Source organism: Octodon degus, unplaced genomic scaffold (genome assembly GCF_000260255.1).
Source record: "Octodon degus isolate 3935 unplaced genomic scaffold, OctDeg1.0 scaffold00007, whole genome shotgun sequence".
NCBI classification, from domain to species: Eukaryota; Metazoa; Chordata; class Mammalia; order Rodentia; family Octodontidae; genus Octodon; species Octodon degus.
Genome location: NW_004524583.1, coordinates 13,155,087 through 13,164,877, shown reverse-complemented (window position 1 = coordinate 13,164,877; position 9,791 = coordinate 13,155,087).

Here is a 9,791-nt window from a genome sequence, read left to right as displayed (position 1 = left end):
GAGGGGAGGGGGAGGGGGAGGGGGAGGGGAGGGAGAGAGAACATTAAGGTATAAAGGTATCAGGCACCTGCCATAAATGCAGCAATCAATTACTGAAAGGAACAGACACCTTCCCAGGCGTGACCGCAGAGGCATGTGTGTGTGCAGGAAGTTCCTCAGTGGCTCAGGAGTAGTAGCAAAAACAGAATCACACTGAGTAGGGCACTAGTTCAAATGAGGCTGTCTGTGTGAGAAGGCCATAGAACCACTGGAAGGAAGGAAGGAAGGAAGGAAGGAAGGAAGGAAGGAAGGAAGGAAGGAAGGAAGGAGAGAGGGAAGGAGGGGGAAGAGAGACAGACAGACAGACAGACAGACAGACAGACAGAGAATACAGAGCCACCTGCCCCACATGATGCTGAGGACAAAGCAGCAGGATGGGTGTCAGAGTGGGTGATGGTTGGTGTACAGGTCTATAAATTGTCTTTATTTCTGCTTTTCAATGTTTATTATTGTTTAAGTGGTCCTGGGGTTCAAACTTGAGCCCTCCAACAAAGCTGCATTCTCAGCTTTTTTTTTTTTTTTCTTTTTTGGCACAACTGGGGATTGAACTCAGGCTCTTGCGCTTGCCAGGGAAGTGCTTATTCTACTGAGCCATCTCCCTGGCCCCTCTCTTTTGCCTTTTTGAGACAGGGTCTGGCTATGCAGTTCAGGCTGGTCTTGTGCTCACTTTGTAGCCCAGGCTGGTCTTAAACTCCCAGCGATCCTCCTGCCTCACCCTTCCGACTGTTGGGATTACAGGTGTGGGCCACCATGCCCGCACCACCCCCCCAGCCATTTTTGAACGTTTTTACTTGGAGACAGTCTGGCTGTGCACCCAGGCTGGTCTCACTCCTCTCCCGTGCAGGAGAGCTGCCGTCCTTACCGCTAGCCAGGGGCCGAGGAAGCTCCACAGCCACAGCCCAGAGTCCACCGCCTGCCAACCGCGGCACCGCACACCTTCTGGGGACCCTGCAGTGGTAGTGGAGACCTGTTGACAGGATGTCAGGCCACACCTGAGAGAACAGGAAGCCTCAGAGGGACAGAGCAGGGCTGCAGCGGGTGGGGCACATACCCCTGCCTCTCAGGGCCTCACAGCAAGTCTTCATGACCCTCAGCTGCGTCCTAACCTGACTTAAAGGAAATAGCTGGATTCATTAACTGTGTTTTACAGAACATAACATAGTATAAGTCCTAAACTCGCTCTCTCTCTCTCTCTCTCTCTCTCTCTCTCTCTCTCTCTTTATTTTTTTATTTTTATTAGGGAATGGTCTATGGGATGTCCAGGGTCTCACAGACTAGCAGTGATCCACCTGTTTATAACCTCCCAAGAGCTAGGATTACAGGCGTGTGACCAGTCTCATTTGCAGTCTCAGCGTGCCACGGGGGTGGGGCCGCCACCGCAGGGCCAGAGATCAAATCCGGGCCCCTGTGCCTGCTGGCAGGCGCTTTAATCTTCTGAGCTATTCAGCCGGCTGGCCCTCCTTAAACTCTCTTGAATTGCTTTGTTGAGATAGTGTGTGCTCTTTTGCCATGCAAAACTTGGATTTGCCACGTTCCCCAAGCTTAACTTGCATGCAGACCCTTCCAGTGCTCATCGACCATGTGTGTCATTGGTGCCTGCTGGGTAGTGCAGGACTGGCCCGGGCTCTCCCCAGCCGTCCTCACCACGCCTAGAATGCACCCCACACTGTGCCAGTCTCTGTGTGGCCTCCAAAGCAGCATGGAGTCTGTCTTGCAGAATGCACCGGCACTAGGGAAAAGCAGCGCAATGCCACCAGCAGCTTCCAACCTGCTGTGAGAGGGACAGCTCAACAGTCTAAGCCCCTACTTGGCAAGCACAAGCACCCAGGTTTGATCCCTAGTACCACATGCCATGCTGACTCAGGAACCTCGGGCACACTGTGCCAGCCACTGAGACTGGGCATGATGGTGCACACCTGTAATCCTAGCATCGGGAAGGCTGAGACAGGAGGATCACTATGAGTCTGAGCTTCGTAGTGAGAACCTGTACCTAAATAAAGAAATACAAGATTAAAACAATTTTTAAAATAAAATAAAGACTCCAGAGGACTCCTCCATTCGTTTGGCTCTGTGAGGACACAGTGGGAAGGTACCATCCCAGACCCAACCACAGGCACCCTGATCTCGGATTTTGCAGCCTCCAGAATTGGGAGCAGAGTTCCTATCATTTCCACAGTGCGGGGCCTGTGGTCTCCTGGAGACGGCTCACCCCACAGCTGAGACTTTCCCAGAAGCCTCTGGGAAGCCTGTTCTTTGTTCCCCGCAGGGGCGGCCCATGAACTTGGCCCCTGGACCTGGCCCCACTTCCTGTGTCCCCACGGCTGTGGTTTCCCGGTCTATCCCAGGCCCACTGGGCTCTTTTCCCGCCAAGCCTGCTCCTCCACCCAATCCAGGGCTGGGGAAAGAGGATGAAGTGCTTCCCCGTGGGGACGGTTTTGGGAAAGACACTAATTTCAAGTTCTCTCAGCTGACTGGAACTGGAGGGCAGGGCAGCCAGGCTACAGAGCCCACTTTCAAAACAGCAGTGACAGAAAAGGCCACCGGAAGGTCTGTCGGGTTCCAGCCTGTGGAGAGCTGCAGGCCAAACTGAGCTGTTTTCCTCTGGAGGCAGAGGGACACTTCTTCCACTGTGCCTCAGCAGGCCCTCCTCTTTGAGGACCTGATGCCCCTCCCAGGGCCCTCCCTGCCTCTGGCTTTGTTCTTTGGACCCTGCGTGCTCCGTTCTTCTCCCTCCTCCCTGGGAAGTCCAAGCCCCTCAGCCAGAAGCCCGCCCTGCCCCTGGGAAGGCTGCCCCGGATTGTCTCCTGGCAGGAGCCTTGCACGCACATGTGCCCTCGGTACATAATTGTGCGTAGGATGAGCGGACACTGCTAAGTGCACAGGTCCCCACCTAGGTGACAGTCACCTAGGAGACTCACAGCTGGGTGGGGGCTAGTGTTACTGGAGGCATCTGCTTCGCTGTTGGAGACTACTACCTCCAAAGTGGCTCTGAGCAGGATTGGAGTTAACCATTTGGCTTCCATGTGTGCTTGTGAGTCTGCCCGAGGCCTGGGCTCCGTGTCTGCGCATGGGCGGTGCACTCATAGTAAGAGAGCCTCTGTGAGTCACGGGTCCCACTGAGGCCTGGAATGGTGGGGGAAGCCAGGAAGTCTCAAAGGACAAGACAAGGTCCGGCGGAGGACACCTGGCTCCAACCTCAGTTAGCTAGCTAAAGACTAACTGCAGGCATCCCACTCCTGAGATGAAAGCCTTCCTGGGGATAACAGGGTTCTCCCAAATTAACATAATGTATGCCTTGGAGAAGTCCTTAAGGGATTCCCAGGGTCCTGCCCAGATTATTATTTTATATTTATGTATTTATTTTTGCAGTATCAGGGATTGGACTCAGGACCTGCTCTTGTTTTTTTGTTTTTGGTGAAACTGGGAATTGAACTCAGGCCCTTGTGTTTGCCAGGCAAGTGCTTATTCCACTGAGCTATCTCTCCGGCCATCCACCTCCTTTTTAATAAGGATAACAACAGGAAGATTAAAGATTAGTGAGGACCTGATGCCCCTCACTTTATCACAAATAAAGTGCAATAAATGTCAGCTATTTTTTTTCTCTTGCTAAATGCGCCCCATTGCTTCTGCTATCGCTTGGCGGTGCAGATCCAAGCAGGTCAGCTGTGGGAGGGAGGGTCGGTTTGACTTCCGGTTCCTCCCGCGGGATGCTGCAATGACCAACGTGGCCACTGGAGAGCGGCATCCACCCATCTCACTTATAAACCACATTCTAAAACAGATTTCCGCCAGGCCAGGCGTGGAGGGAAGGGAAGCCTGTGGGATTGACATCCGTGCGCTCCACTTTCCAGAGTAGATGCAGTCGAAATTAAATTATAACAAACAATAGGGGCCGGGGAGATGGCTCAGTAGAATAAGTGCTTGCCGGCAAGCGTAGGGGCCTGAGTTCAAACCCCGGTTCAAAACAAACAATAGCACAGGTTAAAAAAATGAATAGCACAGGTTATTAAAAAATGTACCTATAAGATATGTCTGATAAAGTGATATTTTGTTTAAGAACCCGATTTTTTCACTAGCTTTGAATTATAAAATGAAAATTTTGTTCCTAAGCCTGAGGACTTCCATAGGTGCCTGGTGATGGTTTTCAGACCCCTCCAGGGCCACTCGCCTGCACACCAGGGACCCTCTCTCCCGACTTCTCCTCCCTGCCAGCTGGGGCCGCACGTGGCGTCCCCCTCTGGACGCCGCAGCAGGAGCGACAGCTCCAACCAGAGTGTCTGCGTGTCCTCCTGTGCTGGCGCCTGGGCTTGGGCTCTCGTCGAGGGTCTGGGCAGAGGCTGCGAGAGGCGTTCCGGTGCCCAGCAGAGGGCGCTAAGGTTGCGTGGCCTTCTGCTCCATGCAGAGCTGCCCACGCTCCGCGGCACCCAGGAGGGTCGCAGGAGCTTACCTATCATTCCAGGATGGGCAAACGACCCCAGCCAGGCCGTAGACCGGTGACCAAATCCCTTGCCCCGGCTGGGACACGAGATGCACGCAGTCAGCAGACTCCACGCTTTCTCCAAGGTGTCCCCTTGCGAGTGGTGGAAGGGCAGATAGGGACGCTGGCGCTTCTGGCCATCCCTGCCACCTCGGGGCGTCTAGGTCCGACCAGGAGTCACATAAGGCCCCGCCTCCACCTCAGGGAACCCCGCGTTACCACAGGACACATCAGTCACCGGGGCCAGTAACTGACCTGGCTTTACCAGCTTGGACGGCTGTGCCTCTTGTTGCTGGAGGAATCCCAACCAATACCAACCAGCGACAAGTGGCACCAGGTTGGGGATACTCACGAGGCTTTAGGTTCGTGCTCTCACACCGATCTTATAGGAAGTCAAAATGTCTCTACTTCACTCCTGCTTTCAAGTTTTGCCATCCTATCCTCCCCTCCCTTTTTTTTTTTTAAGGCAGGGTCTCCCTCTCCAGGCTGGCTCTGAACTTGCCAGGCAGCACAGTCCTCAGACTTGCAATCCTCCTGCAGCAGGCTCTTCGGTGCTAGGATTACAGGTACGTGCCACCACCGTGCCTGGCCAAACTCTGCCATTCTAAATAGAGCACTGGGCCATTCTTCTGGAGACCTGGGTTGCAGCTCTGCCTCAGCCACTCAGTGACCAAGAGCATGCAGCTAATGCTCGGGGACCGCGTGGACTCACCCTCTGGGGCCTTTCCAGCACTAACACTCCATAGACACTCCGCCCCTTCATGTCCCACGGCCAGTCACGGAGACCCAGTGAAATCTCTGCAGCTCTGAGCTCCCACTGCTGTCACCTTTGCAGCTTTCCTTTCTGCTTTACTACCTTTTCCACCGTGGTATGGGATCGAACTGAAAACCAGAAATTCTTTCTATGAAAGAACATGGATGCCCCTCCCCCAAAGATGATTCTGGAAGGTCAATAGGTTAATTCTAGTCTGACGGTCAAGTCCCAAAGGAACCTTGTTATGGTTTACACCTGGATGTCCCCCAAGAGCCTCTGTACTCACAGGCCAGGCTTTGAACAAAGTAGATGGTGGTGGGCCTGCTCCAAAGGGTGAGGGGCTGCAGTATTGCCTGGGGCCCCCTCCCAGCTCCTCCCTGGACTCTGTGCCTTGCTGTCTTGCCTTAGAGCCGGGTGATTATGAACGGAAGCCTCCATAAGCCATCAGCCAAAATAAACCCTTCCTTCTTTTAGGCTGTGGGAATCAGATGTTGCAACAACAAAGATAAACCTCAACTTCTGATTTTTTGTTTCATTTTGTTTTGATGGGGGTCTCACTATGCAGTTCAGGCTGGCCTTGAACCCAATATGCAGCCCAGCTAGGCCTGGACTTTGTGACTTTGTAGTGATCCTCCTGCCTTAGCCTCCCGAGTGCTGGGATGACAGGTGTGTGCTGCCAAGCCCAGTTCCCCCCAGTTCTATCGGACAACATAGTGCCCTGGGGCTCTCCTCCTTCCTCATAAAATAAGGTGCAGCCTCTCCTATCAACCAGGACTCTGGGTGACGAGTACTCCAAATTTACACATGCCACCTTGAATGAGAACAGGGAAATGTATCACAAAGTACAGGCTGGGCTGGGTGCAGAAAGCGTAGGCACCAACAGCTCCCTCTAAGCTGCTTCAATACCCTTCGCCTATTCTGCTTAGAGCCATCTAGTCCTGTTCCGTGTGACCCTCCCACCCGTGCTAGGCTTGGCCTTGGGCTCTTTAGACCAAGTTTCAGGGTTTTCCATTGATTCCTATGCAATGTGATCTTAAGAGATTGCTGTTGTCCTTAGGGTTTTTCAGACCCTAATTCTCTGTTTTATCAGCTTCATCATGATGGTGAGTCATGGGGGAAAATGCTGACCAACTCAGGACTGGCAGGGCAAACCATCGTTCACTCCTAAGCCAGCACTCTGGGCACAGCCATGTGTGGGACCACTCATCCTTCCTTTCTGCTGTTTCTTGTGTTCCCACTGGGTTGAGACACTACTCGTCTGAATTTCTGTGAGAACGGAGACATCTCTGTTATTTCAATGTAAGCACTACATCCAGAGTCTGATACACCCCTCGCCCCTACACACCCCCAAAAAGCTAGAAAGCCCCAGTGACTGAAGCCATTTCTTCTTCACAGACTCCTGTGCTCTACCACGTGCTCACAAGTTATCGTTGTGCAGTTGTGGCCGGAAGCCAGCTCTCCTGGGTGTGTCAAGAGCGTGCAAGCCTCTTGCATTGTTGGCTGGGAAAACCCCCCCGCAAAAGAGGACTTCCATGCAAGAGAGCACCGGAGATGGATATGCCAGGAGCGCAATGAGCCTACAGCAGAGGGAGTCGGCTAAGAGCTGGAGGGCTTGTGTTGCTTCTGGAGCTTGGGCGGCTGAACTGGTTGTAAAGGGTGGTTTTTATTTCTTCCATCAAATACAGAATCCAGGATCTGGGGAGTTGACATCAAGCAATCCATCCCATGAGCCATAGTTCAATGACTTTAGAACAAAATCAAATTTACAGATAGTATATTATTAAGACACAGGGTATTGTTGAAACTGTACTTTCGATTTGATTTGAAACTGTCTCATTGCTATGTTTATCAATAAAACTTTGAAAAGAAAAAAAAAAGACACAGGGTAACTAAACTGCAACACACTGCCCTTTTCTTTTCTTTTTTTTTTTTTTAAGAAGAAATGATTCATGGGTTTTTTTGTTTTGTTTTGTTTTGTTTGGTGGTACCAGGGATTGAACTCAGAACCTTGCACTTGCCAGGCAAGCGCTTATTCCACTGAGCTATCTCCCCAGCCCTGCCTTTTCATTTATGATTTTACTCTGTACTGTATGTCCATTGCATACTTCTTGGAAGGCCTCACTTTGATTTTCTGGGATAGTTCTATCATCTGCATAGACAAAAAGTAAAACACAGTCATCATCGGTTGGCGAGTCCAACTCTTCTGAATCCCTGTCCACCTTTTAGAAGCTGTGGCTCCCATACCACAGTTCTCTGTGCCAACAACAGCATCGATAACGTGTTTCCTGAGACTGTTGCTGTGACCAACAGATTTGGTCATGCGCTGTCCTTGCTGGGTGCCCATCATGCCAGTCCCATCTTAACAGAAGGTGTTGATAAGACCACTTGTAAGCTGCATGCGAATTCGGGGACAAGAATATGGAAAATGTGGAAATTGATTTGCAGCAGCTCTTACAAGACCCTTTCTGGAGCTGTCCCAAAGGTGACACCAACCGAGCCCAGGAGCAATGGCCCCCAGCCCAAGGTGACCCATCTGGTAGTGGCAGGTAGACTCCAGCCAGGGTCTCCCTCGCCAGGCACTGACCTTGAAAGTTTGGCAGACCAGAGTCAGCCTTTGGTGGTGGATGGCGTTGGAGCTGTAAGGTCAAGGGCATCCCCAACATTCACACCAACCTTAGAGGGCCTGGCACAGTCTGCGGCAATTCCAGAAGGGGCTGGAACCTTTCAGGTGGGTATGGAGGAAGGCGCTTAGGTCACTAGAGGTGGCCTTGAAGGGGATCCTGGGACCACAACCCCCTCCTGTCCACCAGTGGTAACAGACCTCTTTTGCCTGTCTCTCCTGTCACAGTGCTTGCCACAAACCTAAAAACAGCTATGACTAAACCCTTTGGCCGAAATAAATCTCTCCTCCTTACCAACTGATTGTCTTAGGCATTTTGTCACGCCAATGGAACACTAACAGCCACTAACTCATTAGCCCATGAGTGCCTGCACCCCTGGGCATGCACCCTAGGCCCAAGGGACACTCTGAGTTTCTCCACTGATGGAGGATGCAGCATCTTCTGAGACAGACTTTGGTCACCAGGGTTCTGCTAAAGGATTGACAGGCCAAAGACCTGTCTTTAAGGACTGTCATCAAAGTCCCTAGAGGAAGGACTCTGGGAGACACAGGCCTTGAGGGCAGGAAAGAGATGCTGTGAATCCACCCACTGATGCAGGAAATGATGCAGAAATGGTTACCCACCATGTGGGTCTGGGCAGACAATTCCATCCACCTACTCAGTTATTAAAGGAACTAGACAGTGGGCGAAGGTGAAATAGAAAGGATCCATAGGGGGTGTTGCACTTTATGTTTAGATGTCCCCCCAAAGCCTCAAGTGGTCATGCAGCGGGATTCTAGAGTTCGCATTTGATCCCTGGTCCAGTGCTAGGCTTGTGAGTGTGAGCGCTACACTGTCCTGGGGCAGGTCGCCTGCATACAGTAAAGGGAGGACAGAGGCTGCTTTCTCCTCCCCTTTTGCTCTTCTTGCTTAGCGAGTGGCGTGGGTGAGATAAGAACCAGGGGCTCCAAGACCCTGGCGCCAGAGCAGACAGTGACAGTGGAGATGACACTCAGATCACCATGGGGGAACCTCATAAGTGCCTAAATCATAGTTTACAACCTCTGACCCCAAAAGCCAGCATCAAATATTAAACCTATTAAAAAATAGATTAAGATGGGCATTGTGGTACTCACCTATAATCCCAGCACTTGGGAGGCTGAGGCAGGATTACTGGGAGTTTGAGGCCCACTTGGGCTATCCAATGAGTTGAAGGCAACCAATATTACATATAGAAGGAACACGTTTCAAAAGTAACAACCCATAGGGGCTGGGGAGATGGCTCAGTAGGATAAGCGCTTGACAGGCAAACGCCAGGATCTGAGTTCAATCCCCGGTTCTGCAAAAAAAAACCAAACCAACAAAAGTAACAACCTTCTCCTCCAAACCAAAAGACCAACATTGTGTGTGTATGTGTGTGTGTGTGTGTGTGTGTGTGTGTGTGTAGGGTCTCACTATGCAGCTTGGACTTGTAGTGATCCTCCTGTCTCAGCCTCCCTAGTGCTGGATTAGCCAGGAATGTGGAAATACACGCAGACTCGGTTGCAGGCTCAGTGTGCCTGGGGACTGGGCCAGCACAGCATGTGGTGCCAGGGATTGAACCCTGGCTCCTGCGCTTGCCTAAGCAGGCGCTTAGTCTTCTGAGCTCTCTCGCTGGCCTTAAAACCAACACTTTAAAATTTACATATTAGTTACAGGGTTTCACTACACAATTCAGACCCGCAGTGAACCTTGTCTCTACCTCCTCAAAGCCGGTATTATAGGCACATGCCACGGTGTGTCCTCAGGGACTGAAGTGCGGTCCTTGTGCTTGCCAGGCAGCTGCTCCGCCAGCCAAGACCAAATTTTTTTTTCTTTTTTGTTTTGGCGGAACAGGGGATTGAACTCAGGCCCTTACGCTTGCCAGGGAAGCGCTTATTCC